Source organism: Medicago sativa, chromosome 5 (assembly GCF_051527215.1).
Source record: "Medicago sativa cultivar Bolivia chromosome 5, Bolivia_mono, whole genome shotgun sequence".
Classification (NCBI taxonomy): domain Eukaryota; kingdom Viridiplantae; phylum Streptophyta; class Magnoliopsida; order Fabales; family Fabaceae; genus Medicago; species Medicago sativa.
In genome coordinates this window covers 6704543-6721099 of record NC_140753.1, presented here as the reverse complement: position 1 = coordinate 6721099, position 16557 = coordinate 6704543, and the positions used below count along the sequence as shown (strand labels likewise).

The 16557-nt window shown below is 35.8% G+C and overlaps 1 pseudogene; it reads right to left on the bottom strand.

The window, feature by feature from the left end:
• Nucleotides 1–3813: 3813 nt before the first annotated feature.
• On the bottom strand, nt 3814–16557 carry LOC146919571 ((21S)-21-acetyl-1-hydroxy-apo-melianone synthase CYP88A164 pseudogene; annotated as a pseudogene).

The window sequence follows — 16557 nt, the reverse complement described above, 5'->3', positions numbered from 1 at the left end:
GTTGGAATTTTCTTAGCTTGATATTTTCTTAGTTTCTCTCTTAGGTTTTAGCTTTAGATTTCTTTAAAGAGAGAAGTAAGGTAGTTCTTCATAGAGTGAGAGTGGTTTTGGAAGTTGGATGCTTACTCCTTAGTTGAGACATCACAAGTGTAATGAATCCTTCCTTTTCAAGCTATCCTTGCAAGGCTTCCATGATGATGTGTAGCTAAACACTCTTTGTTAGGATGAGAGGTACTTGATCTTGCTAAACATGTAATCCTTTTGATCTTGCAATATATGATTCTAGCAATTTATATTCAATATTGTTGTTATTCTTGTGTTAATGCTTTCAATAAGATTCAAGATGATTTGGACACAAACTCTTGAATCTAGAGCTAGAGTAGCAATATATCTTAGGTTAACTTCTTTGACAACTTTGTTAATCTTGAGATAATCACCATAATCAAGAGTTTAATGCTTTCGGATGCTTAATCAGGCTGGACACGGTCGATTAAGTTATCCGATCGACTTTGTTATCGTTTAAGGGATTTGGACACGAATGTTTAAACGATAACTTGGAAATAATTATATCACTTTGGACACGAAGGGTAGTTTAGAATTGATTGTGATAATGTTGTTTATAAAGCTAGAATTCGTATGGATGATTAGGTTACGTGTGACGCTTGGTTAAGGAACGCTACTCCTAACAAGTTTCAATCCTTATTTATCTCATCTTTTACTTTTTGCAAATTAGTTTAGCTAGTTACATTTCAATTCAAACAAACAAGTACTCTTAATACTTGGAATGATAATTGATGTTAAACTGTCATTGATAACGCACTATTCCCTGTGGAGACGATACACAAATACTTATCTTGTTTTTGATGCAAAACTGCTTCATCAGTTATGATAACGTTATGTGTATGATAATACTATGTTTAGATAATCCTATGATGTTACATGATTATTGTTAAGATATGTGATGATATTTAAGTTGTTAAATGTAATTTATGATTTATAAGCTTAATATTATTGTTTGAGAAATCTCACCCCTTCTGCTTGAAAATGTTGCTCTTCGTATGGGTAACTTGCAGGTAATCAAGATTAGCTGCGGTCGTGGGTGACTATCTCTCACTGTGTCCTTAGGTGCTCTGATACGTAACGGGATGGGGATTTTAATACTATTTTCTGTTCCTTTACGTATTGCTTTTGAAGTTTAAGAATTATTATTGAACTAAGATTTATGAGACTTTTATGATGAGGCCTGCGTGCCAAAGACTATTTTAGATGATGAATAATTCCGCTGCAAAATATTAATTAATTGTTGATTGAATTTTGAAGGATAAATATTAATTTATTCCATTTATGATTTTTAAGAAATGTGACATTCCGTTTTGTGATGAAAAACTCTGATAATTGTTATGAAATTTTTATGTTGGGAAAACGGGGTGTTACACTAGTCACTAGACTACTTAACCCAAAAAGATAAAATAATAGTGTAGCTAAGACATATGCGAATACCAAACACTGTTGGAACAAAATGTGTTTAACAAAAAACCTTTAGAGTTTTGATGATAACAAGGTATTAAAATTTGACAATTGGAATTGCTAATATTTGTTTAAGTGTACAAGACCATAGACAAAAATTTATATCATATAAAGGTTCTGAATGAGCAAATAAAGAGCAAAGGAATCAACAAGATTGAAGCTTAGAAGCTCTTGAAGGCAAAGTGCTCCTGAAGACTAGAAGCTCCTGAAGACTAGTGCTCCTGAAGACTAGAGGTCTTGAAGTGCCACGTCATCAGAAGCTGCCTCATCAGAAGATGCCTTATCAGAAGCTATTTTCACTAGAAGCTGAAGATCAACTGAATTTGCAGAATTCAAGGATTCAAAGTTGTTTCATGGATTAAAACTCGTCTAAAGATGGCAGAAGACTAGTGGAACTTTGCAACGGTCATTTCAAAGATATTTGAAGGCATTTTCTTGCAAAAGAAACAAGAGCGTTGACATTGTACTTTGTACGAATTGTACAACCACCTTCTCCACTACTCTGTTTTGTGTCTCTACTACAAGACAATATAACAGCTCTGAATATACAACCAAGCCTGCAGAAATGTTCCCTCTCAACTGGAATGGATTTGAAATTGATCCTTCGTAGGACAATAACTAAATCAGGCAAAGGATCATTGGTGAAAGATCAAGCTTCAACAACGACTCTTTTTGATGTGCTGGCAATTTCACAACGTCTCTTTCACGCCTCTATATAAAGGAGTGAAGACTTAAAGTTTGGTAATGCTGAACACAAGACTCAACATTTTACAAGTGCCAAAACTCTGCTGAAATTGTTCTGCATTCAAAGTTCACTTAGAATTTCTGTATCTCAAGTTCATATCTTAGAAATTCTTAAGTCTTGAGAGTCTTATCTGATTTGTATTGTGAACACCACTGATTGTATATCAAGTGTTCAATCTCAAACATTTTTCTTTGTAATTTTGTTTGGTTAGAAGTCTCTTGCAGTTGTGCTTGAGCATAGAAGTCTCTTGATTGTGCTCTTGAGCATAAGAAGTCTCTTGCGTGTGTGCTTGAGCATTTGAAGTCTCTTGTTAGTTTTAGCAGTGAGCATTTGTAATCAGATATTACATTATAGTGAACTGTCCTTGGAAGTGCAAGGGGTGTTATACCCTAATTTTGGACCTAAAAATACTTGTTCAAAATTTTCTTTCATCTATGATATATGTCTATTATTCTTGAACATTTGCCAATTTGTTATTGTTTACACTGACATTTCACTCTGCTTTATCTCTCAACTTAGTTTTACAAATCCTTTCAACTGTGTATTTGTCCATGTTTTCTTGCATTTCAAGTCACCCAAAAATATCTTTCTTGCATTTCAAGCCATTTGAATTGGTCTCTGATCAATTGCATATTTCTCTGCATTTTATTTCAATGTTATTTGCAAAATTCATGAAAAAGGGTATTTTAGTCATTTCCTGCATTCAAACTCATTTTAGTCCTTAAAAATTGTTTGAGTCCTTTCAATTGATTTGAATAAGTCCTTGTTTCAATCTCATGTCAAGATCCATTTTAAAAATCACAGTTGAAGTCATTTTGAGTCAGTTTAGCCCCTAGGGGCATTTTAGTAATTTCCAGTGCCAAAACTCTGTTTAATCTCTGGAAACTTGTCTCTGAGTCTTTTCATTTAGTTTGTGTAAACTCTTGCTTTAATCCCCTGTTGAAAGCCATTTTAAATTTGCATCAGAGTCATCCTGGGTCGTTTTAGTCCCCCAGGGGCATTTTGGTCATTTCACACAAAATTTTGACAGAGAGAGGTTACTTTGAAGTACCTCATTTAAGTAATTGGTTCGTTTTAGTCCATTTTGTGTTTTTTATTGGTTCCACTTTACGTTATTTTCCATTTACCAATTTTAAATTCAATTTTATTTTAATTTTTCATTTTAGTCCTCAAAATTTCTAAAATTACATTTCAGTCCTTCAAACTTTTAAAAACAGTTTTACACTTTAGTCCTTTTTCATTTTATTTCTTTTTAAGTCTTTCTTAATTTAGGTTTTAGTCCTTTTTAGGTCAAACTTTTGTTTTAAAGTCCTTTTTAGGTCAATTGCAGTCAAGTCCTCTAATTTCAATAATTGCAGATTAGTCCTTGTAATTTTTAATTTTGCAGAAAGGTCCTTTTATCAAAATCCAGCAAGGCCGAATTTCTCACAAGTTCAAATCCAGGTGTCACAATTTCACAGGTCAACAAATCCATATGGCAGCTTATAAATAGCCAACTCATCAATGCAGTAACGAGATTCCATTCACAACGTGCCAAATCATCACAAACACCAAATTGATTCTCTCTCATCTCCTCCAAGATCAAAATCATAACCGTTTTCAGTTTCATCAAGAACAGTGAAGAACACAACGAAACCCTAGAAATTCCAGAACTCAAATTCAACCAAAATTCATCATAATTCCGAAGAATTCAACACTGTTCTCAGTAATCCTCTACAGGATCATCATCATCGAACAGTTTGCTTCGCAATTCAGTGCGAATTCATCACCGAGGGTGACGAATTCCAGCACGATCACGAAGGCTTGAGAAGAAGAGGATCGAAGCAGAATCATATCAGTGAAGAAGAAGAAGAGGATAACTGATTTATTTTCAGTTCAAGAACTCACCAGAAGCCTTCGCAAGGATCTATTTGTTCGAATCTCCCACTCAAATCCAGGTAAACATACAAATCCTTCTCGTTTTTACTTTAAATCATCATCGAAGGTTCGTAGTTGAAAACAAACGGTGAATCGAAGTGAAAACCTTGAAAAGTTTTGAAAAAGATTGAAACCGAAACCCTAAAATGTAAAATCATGAAGATTCACCGTTTATTTGCAAGATCAGAGTTTATAATCATCATCAGCATAGAAAATAGGTCAAGTTAGGGTTTAGTTTCAAGAAAATTAGAAAAAGATTTGAAACCCTAGAACGTAAGATTCAAGCGTAGATCTGTTCACATCTAGGCCTTATTTCGAAAAATAAGTTTCAGAATCATGAAAAGGAAGCAAAGACGAACACAACGGTGTAAAGATTTCCAGAAAAGAGTTCAGGTGCGGCGGCGCCACCGGCGAGCCACCGCACCTCCTCCGTTGTGTTCGTCGGAGAAGACGACCAGAGGAGAAGAGAGAAGTGAGAGTTTCTCTCACTAGGATGAGAGAAGAGAGAGAAATGAACGTAGGAAATGAATTGGACCGGTAGGTTTGGGGTTTTATAAGCCCTGAACCGGTCCGGTTCATTCTTGGTCCATCTGGTTTTCATTCATAGCCACAGGATCTAGGGTTTGATCTGTTTGGATCAATCCAACGCTCCCTAGTCTCCCTTGTGATCCAGGATCCATGCAGGTTTGGGTTTTGGGCTTGGTTTCTTCGTCTGTTTTGGTTTTTTGCTATTACACCTGCTGTGTTGCTTCTTGCACCCCTATTCACTCAAAAATTCTTATAAAAATTCCATAAAATTTCCCATATGTTTGTGATATTTTTCTTGACCTTTTTGTGATGTTTTTATGTGTCAAAACCTGAGGAAAATATATGTAGTATTTCTTGTTATTTTGTTTACTATTCTTGTTAGAAATTGTGAAGTTTGTATACTTTTTGAGTCTAAAAATCCTTGAAAAATTCCATAAAAATTCATACATGTTTCTTTACTTTTTTTTGTGGTCCTTTTATGATATTTGTTGTGTTGGAAAATTGATAAAAAATAGTATGGTGTTTTAGTGCTTTAATTGTGAAACTTTATGTAAAAAGCCTATGAAAATTGTGTGATTTCAATTCCAATTCTTGATGGATGTTTTTGATTCATGATATATGATTTGTGAAGATCTTGTTGCTATTTGAATGTGTTTTACTATATGTGTGTGCCTTGTGTTTAGTTACTTGCTTTGCAAGATTTGTTTGTGAAGGAATAATGAAAAATATGCTTAAGTTCACCATTAAAATGCATGGTCTCTCATATCCCTTTGATCCCCATTTTAAAATCTGAGTTCATGTCTTTAAAATGTGTTAAAATGAGAGGATTATAAGTCATATGAGCTTTGTATTTTGTGGTGTAATTTAGGCTATGCTTTGCATCATTTTTGCTATGTTTTGTGGTAATTTCTTTGCTTTTGTTATAGTAACTTTTACTTGCTTTATTTTCTTGATATTATCATGTGCTACTAACTCCTACATTTCATGTTTCATGCATTCCATAAGGCATCTCATTCTCCATCTTATATTCTTAGTCTCTATCTTTCTCACACTTTAAAATTCATGCAAAAATTAGAATGTAATACTTAGGATTTTTTGTACTTTACTTTTATGCAATTTTAATTTCTTGCAAGACCATAGAATGTAAACTAGGGGATGATGTAAAGGACAATGGACTCTAATGATGTACACCGACACGAGCACCGACACATGCACACATATCACATAGATATCTTTAGATATATGCCTAGGGTATGCATGTTTAGATGTATGTTTAGGATTGCATGTTGAGATGAATGCTTAGGATTTACACTTAGAAAAATCTTTTTTCCAAAAAAATATGAACAATATCACTCAAATCATTTTCTAAATAAACTTTGGGATCAAAATCCCATTGTATTTTCCTTTTTATTTTCTTAATCAAATTTCAATGAAAATTAATCATACTTTGACTCTCTTTTGCAAAATAACTAATTCAACTTCACAATTTCACAATCTTATGCCCTTGAGGCCTCTCTCTCTCATTCTTCAAATTCCAATTTTCAAACTTAAAATCAACCAACAAAAACAAAAACATTTTTTGGAAGAGAACTACGGTGGATTTGATCCCTTAAACGGGTACGTAGGCAAGGAATCAAAATTCCTTCAATTCAAATAAAATAAAAATTCAAACACTTTCTTCTCCCTCCAATTCCTAACATAGTAAACCCTTAGGTATAAATATCATTTCTTAAATAGCATTTAAAAATAAAGCGCGCGCGTAGAAAATAAAGACGGTTCCTATAGGATACTATAGTCGTTATGGGTGCCTAACACCTTCCCGTAGCGAAAACAACTCCCGGACCTCGATTCTCAAGGGTTTTGCTTATTTTTTCCCTTCCCAAGAAAAAATGAGATATCACCGGTTAAAAAGGTTCAAACGTAATCAATGTTTGACACCCGAAAACCAAGATAAAACAAGGGGGACAGGACTACTTCCGGTTTGTAGAAGAAACCTGTATAATTGCTTGTGTCTTTCTTCTTTCCTTTCTCTCTGTTTTTATTCCGCTGAATACGCTTCTGATCACCCAATTCAGAAGCTGTTCTTCAAGCTTCTGAAATTAAGTGTTCTGAGTTTTAGAGAAATCGAAGAAACGTCCAACACAATTCAACCCCCCCTTATGTGTTTTTCTCCCCTTCAAACACGACTCTAGACAGGGTAATAATTTAAAAAATAAAAATAATTAAATGTAACTATATGTTCGTATCGGACGTGTCGGGCATCATACCTATCGAAGTGTGGAAAAGTCTTGGCGATAGAGGAATTGTGTGGCTCACAAAACTTTTCAACGAGATTATGAGGACGAAGAAAATGCCAGACGAGTGGAGAAGAAGCACCTTAATTCCAATCTATTAGAGCAAGGTGGATATACAACATTGCACGAATTATAGGGGAATTAAGCTAATGAGTCATACCATGAAGTTATGGGAAAGGGTAATTGAGCGAAGACTAAGATAAGAGACTCACGTTATGGATAACCAATTTGGTTTTATGCCTGGGACGTCGACTATGGAAGCGATCTACTTACTTCGACGCATGATGGAGCGATATCGGACGGATAAAAAAGACTTACACTTAGTTTTCATTGATTTGAAGAAGGCGTATGATAGAGTACCTAGAGAGATTTTGTGGAAAGCCCTGGAGAAGAAAGGGGTGAGGATTGCCTATATAAGAGCTATCCAGGATATGTATGAGGTGGCTTCGACTAGTGTGAGGACGCAGGATGGGGATACCGTAGATTTTCCCATAACAATAGGACTACACCAAGGGTCAACCCTAAGTCCTTATCTTTTTTACTTTAGTTTTGGATGTACTGACGGAACAAATCCAAGAGTTAGCACCGAGATGTATGCTTTTTGCAGATGATGTAGTCTTGTTTGGTGAGTCGAGGGAGGAGTTAAACGGGAGGCTAGAGACTTGGAGGCAAGCCTTAGAAGCGTATGGCTTCCGCCTGAGTAGAAGCAAGACGGAGTATGTAGAATGTAACTTCAGCAAAAGGAGAAGTGGGTCTACCTTGGAGGTGAAAGTTGGAGATCATATCGTACCCCAAGTTACGCGGTTTAGATATCTTGGGTCCATAGTACAAAATGACGGAGAAATAGAAGCTGATGTACATCATCGTATTCAAGCTGGGTGGTTGAAATGGAGAAGAGCCTCAAGTGTTTTGTGCGATAAGAAAGTACCACTTAAGCTGAAAGGAAATTTCTATCGGACAGCAGTCAGACCGGCAATGTTGTATGGTACGGAGTGTTGGGCGGTTAAGAGCCAACACGAGAGTAAAGTAAGCGTAGCGGAGATGCGGATGTTGCGTTGGATGAGTAGTAAGACTAGACAGGATAGGATTAGGAATGACACCATTAAAGAGAGAGTGGGGGTAGCACCTATAGTAGAAAAGTTAGGCTTAGATGGTTTGGACATGTAGAGAGAAGACCCGTAGATGCCATTGTAAGAAGAGTAGATCAAATGGAGGAGAGTCAGGTTAAAAGAGGTAGAGGAAGACCTAAGAAAACCATTAGAGAAACCATTAGAAAAGATTTAGAGGTCAATGAATTAGATCCAAATATGGTTTTTGATAGAACACTATGGCGTCATTTGATCCATGTAGCCGACCCCACTTAGTGGGATAAGGCTTGGTTGTTGTTGTTGTTGTGGACGTGTCGGGCATCAAACACACTCAATAAGGTGTAAATGCTACTAGTAAATCAAACTATGTACTTATATGAATAAATATATAATTTCTCTAAAAAAAATGAATAAATATGTAATTTATTAATTAATTACCTTGAGTGCTTTATGGAATGCAAAGCCAGGAAGATTGATTGCGGGGGACTGCATTCCCGGAAAGAAATCATTATACAAATTCTCAAACAAAGCAAGGTCCACTTGATCAAAATCAGATGAAAGGAAGATCTTTGTGATGATTTCAAAAGTGGACTTTTTTATTTCTTTGAGAAACTCACACGGTTTGTTCATTGTAGACAATTCTTCTAAATGTTTCACTGTAATATCTTCCATGAGACCAGTATAAGTAGACAATGCTTCGTGACCATTTATGGGAGAAGTGATTAAGCGCCGCAAACGTTTGTGCTCAGAACATGGTAGTGTGTGGAATGAGCTTTTTCCTGCAAGGGCCATAATTGAAGCCGGGTATTTAGGCTTGAAATTTTCCTCATCTGTTAGTACCTTACGACATATCTCTGGCGAGAAAACTATGATGCTTGGACTCCAAAACAAATGTGTCATGTACATTCCTCCTGTTCTGCCATATGATCTGTAGTTTATCAAGTAAAAACCAACCAAAGTTTGGTCACTTTTATGAGCATGCAATACTATTGATGTTTCGGCTCTCCTGATCTGCATGCAATGTAGTGCGCATGCCTACACTATGTTTTGAGTAAATTCTCTTCGGAAGTATATCTTGGAACATTTGGTGGGAAATTAAAAATTAAACAATAGAGAAATTGTTCTTTCAAAAAAAAAAAAATAGAGAAATTGTTCTTACTAAGGTTGGACGACAAATCCAGATTCGATCAAAAACCGATAAATTCGCCTAACCCATTACTACTTCGGGCGGGTCGAAATTGGATTTGGGTGGAAAAATACCCAAAAAAAAAAGTTAAGGGTGGGTTTCTACGGGCAGATTCGGTGTTCCACATCTAAACCAACACTACTTGAAACCCGCCCGCTACTTGCTACGTTTAAAGTTTTATATTTCCAAATCAGGGTACAGACAATGTAGCCAAGTCTTGAATAATAAAAGTTTACAGGCAAAGTGCTCATTGAGACCACATGAAAGTTTACTTTATTTCACTTCCCAAAGAAATTGTTTCACTTTTCCACTAACCACCCTTACACACATTCCACTCTCTCTCTCTCTCTCTCTCTCTCTATATATATATATATATATATATATATATATATATATATATATATATATCAACACAATCTTCATTCCTTTCCTTCATTTCAATCTCTTGTATCTTTTGTACCCGTTTAATGTACAATAACGTTTTCTCTTTCATAACATCAACACTATTTAAAATAGTTTATGTTTTGCCTTTGTTCAACATCAACACCAAATAAATTGATGAATCTGCTTGAATTTTTAGTCTCTCATCCCCTTTGTTATGGTTCATGTTATTCTTTTCATGCTTCTACACCATATCTGAAATAGATTTCTTTCTATGTCAATTCATTTGAGTTTCATTTGTTTCTGCGTTTGAGTTTTATCATAACAAAAAAAATCTGGATTTATTGAATGTCGTTGGATCACTTTTTGTTTACTCTTAAACCGATACAAATCACATGCTCAATTGTAGAAATCGACAATCCTCCACTGCCGTAACCAAAGCCTCCAAACTAACGGCAATGGATTGTAACACTCCAACCGTCAATTTGGCATGTTCCGGATTTCAGAACCAGGTCTGACCGTTTATCCAGCCCTAATTGTTAGACTCACAAACCATCCTCTCTCTCCTAAAACCTCTCGATCTTCAACTCTCTCTCTCTCTCTCTCTCTCTAACTTGTGTTCATGACCACATGTGTCAAGAATCCGAAATAAACCCCCTATCATCGACGACGTATGGCGAGGAAGATTGTGGATGAAATGTGGTGGAAAAAGGGTTGTTCAGACAGAAAGATGTTGGTGAGTCTGAGGATGAGACGGCGGACGACAATGGTGGTGGTGAGATATGAGGATGATACATTGGAGGAGGCGTATGGCGAGCAAGATGGTGGACGGAGGGTCTTTCAAACCGAAAGGGGGTGGTGAGTATGAGGGTGAAACGACGGGTGACGGCGGTGGTGGTGAGATCCGAGGATGAGACAATGAAAGACGTTGGTGGTGGTGAGATCTGAGGGTGAGATGGTGGGAGAGGGTGGTGGTGACGGCAAGACAAGATCATGAGAGAGATGGCGATGTGGGTGGTGGGTGAGGACGGGGGCGACGGTGGTGGTGGTCGGTGAGAGAATGAATTAAGAGGTAGGTAGTGTTGGAGGAAAGGGGGAAGAAGGTTGACATGAGTTTAGAGAGAGGGTGGATGAAGAGAGAGAAGAGAGTGTAAATATACAATATCATCCACAATGTAATTAATAAAAAATGCCACGAGATGTAGAATAGGGGTTGGCCACTTAATGGTTGTTGTTTTTGGATTTCCAAACTGTTGTATTTGGATTTCCAAATTCTATTATCTACCGAAGTTGTTACTAGGTTGAGTCACGACCAGGTCGCTCTCTTTAAGACGTTTCGTGGCACTACCCAAAATTGTGCAAGGTAGACTATCAACCACGTCGCCTCCAGGATAAAACAAGCTCAGCTACAATTGTGCGGTTAACTACTGCACTGTAGAAAACCGTTCGAGAATTACACCTTCACATATGGTACTAAGACCACTCTTTAATACTGAAACCATTTTAATATGGTATTGTTACCACTCTATTATGGTGCTAAGACCACTCAAATATGGTGTTACCACCATTCTAACCTTAATTTCTCCAAAGTATCAATATGGTACTATGACCACTCAAATATGGTGTTACCACCATTTCTCCTCAAATAGAAAAATATTGTCATAATATTTATATATACCGTTAAGATCATTCTTGATTCCGACGGGACATTGTTTATTCCAAATAGGGACTATGATCTTAAAAGTACTCTTTATTCCGAAGGGACATATATTACCGAAGGGACTATGAACTTTAGACCATTCTTAATTCCGAAGGGACATTAAACCGAAAAGGGACTATGGTCTTAAGAACACTCTTAATTCCGAAGGGACAGAAAGGAGTAGAAAAAGGAGAAGGACTTGTTAAACAAGTCGAAGGAGGGAGAAGAGATGAAAGACTCGTCAACACAAGTCAAAAAGGGGAGAAGAGAGAAAGAGTTCCCGACAACTCAATGAAACTCTTTGGTGTGTAGAATGCACTGTGTGAGCTCTCTATTTATAGAGAAAATTCACAACTAATAAGTGAGAAACTTTGGGAACAAGTAATATGAGAAACTTTGGGAACAAGTAACATATTACTTTGCGATTAAGTAATTCACATATTAGATCTAGTACAAAAATATCTTAATTGAGTACTAAAATATATTAAATTTAGTACAAAAATATATTATATTATGTACCAAAATATTTTAGCAAAACTTGGGGACTAAGAAAGCACTTTCTAATAATGATTAAATTAATTATTTAATTTATCATTTCCAAATAATAAAATATATATCAATATATATTTTTTTCTCTAGTGCTTATGTACCCCCATTATATAAACACTACTAATGTGTGTGTTCCATCCGATGTGGGACTTCCACTTTTTTCAATTCACACAACACTAGTTCTACCCAACATGGGAATTTGTGTTTAGTCTTTTTACTCAATTTCCACACATGTTCCAACAATCCCCCACTTGAATTTAAAAAATGGTTTCAAAAATAACGTCAAAAACTTCTCCATAAGATTTGCTAGTAAACAAAGGTGTCGCCTACAACTTGAACCTTTGCAAAGCGAGTAAAATTCTGACTAACAAGAGTTGCTTACAGCATTGAACTCTATCTCAGACATAGAACCCACACACAAACCTTTTCATAAGGTGTATTCTAAAAGCCCGTGTGTTTATGGCCTTGCACGTGTATCCCGGTTTTAACGAACGCTCTAGGTATTCTGCCCCGAATCTCATAGGAACCGGCCCTTAGTTCCACATTCATATAGGTGAGTCTATCAAGAGTACTCATGTAGCTATGTACTCCACTCCAAATAGAGTATAGGTCTCATTAAGAGTTTCTATTATCTCATCCTTCTATCGCTGCAGGAATCATGCTTTCTTACTTTTAATATAGCATGTTCTATCACTTGTGACTTGTTATTACCCATTGAACCTATTTCTTGGGATCTCCAGTCATGTAGGTCGGGTTACCATCACTTGTGACCTTTGGGCATTAGTCCCATCCTATTGGATGTGTTTAGGACTTTCTTTTTAGTAATTCCTTTCGTCAAGGGAATGACTAATTCTTTATCAGTACGTACATGATCTACTTTAACCGTTCCTTTTGAGAGTAGCTAGCTCTCTAATCCTTTATGTGTTCATGCATTAATTATCGTCTCTAACGATTCTCAATTTTTGTAATAGCTGCAGTACTATCACAACAATTTAACACTTCTGGAAACGGTTTTATCCACTAAGGGATCTCAATTAGCAAGCATCTTGTCAACTTGCTTCTCCACTAGTTTTCTCCAGTGTTCTCATCTCAGATTCATTCCATAGTGGACTGAGTCAATATCATTTGTTTTAACAAACAACTCCTCTAGTGATGCTCAATATGCAAACACTAGTCGCTAAATATTCATCTGAAAGATGTTCTATTTTATATCTTGTACCATTTAAGTACAATAGGTTACTCCTAGTGAAGTAATCTTAGAGTCATAATCTTCTTAAGACACCTCATGACTCTTTCTATAGCATGGCAATGCTTCTCATCCGTCTACTAGTAAACTTGCACAAGAGTTTTACGACATCGGCAATGTCGGGTCTAATACATTCAGTGGCTTACCTAAGGACTGCCAATGATGCTCGCATATTTTATTTGTTTAACTCCATCTCAAGTGTTCTTACACTTGGATCATAATATATGATTGCAAGTTTACGGTGAAATAATAATATTTCCTTAAGAACTTCAACTTTGTCTAGGTCTTTCTTATCAATGTTATTGATAAACAATGATTTCACATAATTCATAACATGAATCTTTAAACCAAATATGAGCAAGTTGTCTTCATAGAGACACATGATCGTGCAAATATTATTTGTCACTTTCATTCACTTTGTACTCATTCGATAGCATTATAATGCCAATTTTTTCATGTCATTCCTTAAGAATTTATTTTAGACCTCACAAAGAATTATCTAACTTACAGGCTTTGTTTTCTTGTCCATGAATCGCAAAACTTTCAGGTTGTTTCATATAGATTTCTTCTTCTAGTTCACCATAAAAAGAGGCAACTTTCACATCCATTTGGAGTACTATCGAGTTATGAACGGCGACTAAAGGGACTAGTACTCTTATGGATATGATTTTTGTGACTGGTGAATGAATGTCGAAGAAGTCTATATTTCTCTCTTTGTCTAAAACCGGTGATTACAAGGATGGCCTTGTATTCATAAACTGTACCATCAGGTTTTAGTTCTTTTTCCAAAATCCAAATACAACCGATTGATTTTGCAACTATGAGACAAGTCAACCAAGTGTCATGTTTTGTTAGACTCTAGAAGATTCATTTCATCGTTTATTGCTTTTTGCCATAATTCAGCATCCAATGAGGATATAACTTCTTTAAGGCTTAATGAATCTTCTTCCAATGTATAAACCAAGTTCTTACTCTTTAGGTTTTTTAGCTTTCTTACCTCCTTGAGGTTCTATAACATCTCGTATGATGTTTTCATAACTATTTCTAATTACATGAATGTGATTAGATATAGTGCCCCCACTAGTTCTTAATTTTTAGAAGGGAATTTATTTTGCCCCCACTAGTGCCCCCACTATTTTTTAATTTACAGGGGTACTTACTTCATAGAAATCAGCATCTTTTAATTCTATGATCACTTTAACATTTAGGTCCTAAAACCTATATGCTTCGTTATTTATAACATACCTAATGAATACACATTCATAGGCTCTACTAGTGAGTTTAACTCTCTTGGGGTCCTGAAGCCAAATATAGTCCGGACAATCCCAACTTCAAAAATAAGACAAGTTGGATTGTCTTTTCTTCAAAAATTTCTTAATTAGAATTTTTGTTCTTAGACTTGGGTACTCTATAAATTTCAATTTTTGTTATAAAAATTGAACATTCAAGCATATCAATTTTATTTTTCAAAATTCACAGTTGTTATACCCTCATTTTGGACCTAAAAATACCAACTCAACTCTTCTTTTCTTGCATTTCAAGCCATTTGATATGTCTCTGATCAATTGCATCTTTCTCTGCATTTTATTTCAATATTACCTGTAAAATTCACATAGAAGGGCATTTTAGTCATTTCCTATGTTAAATTTTCTTTCAGTCTTAAAAAAAAATTGTTGGAGTCTTTTCAATTAGTTAGAATAAGTCCTTATTTCAATTTTATGTCAAAATCCAGTTCGAAAATTGCATTTGAAGTCATTTTGAGTCAGTTTTGCCCCTAGGGGCATTTTAGTCTTTTCATGTGTCAAAACTCTGTTCAAATCTTAAAAATTGTCTCTGAGTCTTTCAAATTGGTTTAAATAAACTTTTGTTTCAATTCTCTGTTAAAAATCCATTTTAAAATTGCATCTGAGTCATTTTTAGTCGTTTTAGCCCCGGGGGCATTTTGGTCATTTCACATGAAATTTCGGCAGAGAGAGGTTACTTTAAAGTACCTCATTTAAGCCATTGGTTCATTTTAGTCCGTTTTGTCAATTTTAATCGTTTCACTTTACGTTTAGTCAAAATTACCATTTTTAGTCCAATTTTATTTTATTTTTTTTAAAGTCCTCAAAACTCCCCAAATTTGTGTCCAAGTCCTTTTTGATTCAAATTTTATTTTTTTTAAGTCCTTTTTTCATATATTTCGAAATTTTATTTTGTTTTGTTTTTTTACAATTGCAGATTAGTCCTTTTTTTAAAAATTTACAGATCAGTCCTTTTAGTTTTCGAAATTGCAAAAAGTCCCAAGTCCAAATCCAGTCCAAGTTCGAATCAAACAAGTTCAGTCCAGGTGTCAACTTTCTATTGGATTACAAGTACACATGTCAGCTATAAATACAACACATCATCATCACAGAGCCACGGACTCGTTGCCAACTCACCAAAACACAGTTACAATTCTTTTCACGCGCCCCACGCGCCACCCTAACAGAACCCTAACAAACTTTTTCAGTCATTGAAACCACCGTAACAAACACAATTCAACACAAATTCGTGCCAAATTCATCATCAAAAACACAATTCAATACCAATTCGAGCCAAATTCATCATCAAGTACATAGTTCGAATAACAGATTCCACAAAAAGCAACAAAACAGTTTCAATTTCGCAATTGATTGTGACCTATTTCGATTCTCAGAACATCTTCGACGAAGATTTCATCATCGAATCGTTGCCTTCTCCCTGCAATTCGAACCCTAGGGTGATCACAGGAAGAAGACCGAGGAAGAGTAGAAGAGGGATCGAATTCGAAGTGAATCAAGGAGGAAGAAGACGAACAACGTTGAAGCACTTACCAGAAGCTCAGGGAGAATCCGAAGAAGTTTTCATCATCTTCTCGCTCAGATTTTCGTTCGAAATCAGGTAAACACACAAATCCTTCTCACTTTTGTGTCTGAAATATCATCGAAGAATCCATGACCAAAATAAACGGTGAAACAAGTTAGATCGAAGAGTTTCGAACTCTTTTCTTTCAAAAAACTTAAAAAAACCTCGAAACTGAAGACAATCAACGTGTAGATCCATCACGTTTCACCGTTTGTTTCGAAAATTAGGGTTCATATTCATGAACTGTGTGGGATTTAGAGTTGATTTAGAGTGTCACTTCGTCTGAACCATCGAAGAAGAGATGAACGGCGCCGTTAGGGTTAGATTGGGAGGAAGAGAGAACGAGAAGAAGATGAGGAGAAGAAAGAGAAAGAATCTGTTGAAATGAAAGAAAAACTGGCTCATTGTTTTTTATAAGGGAGCGAACCGGACCGGTTTACCTGAACCAGTCTGGTTCACTCCCTAAACCGTCTCTTCCTTCATCCTCACCACTCGATCTGCTTGATGATGATGTGTACGGCTTAGATGCCAT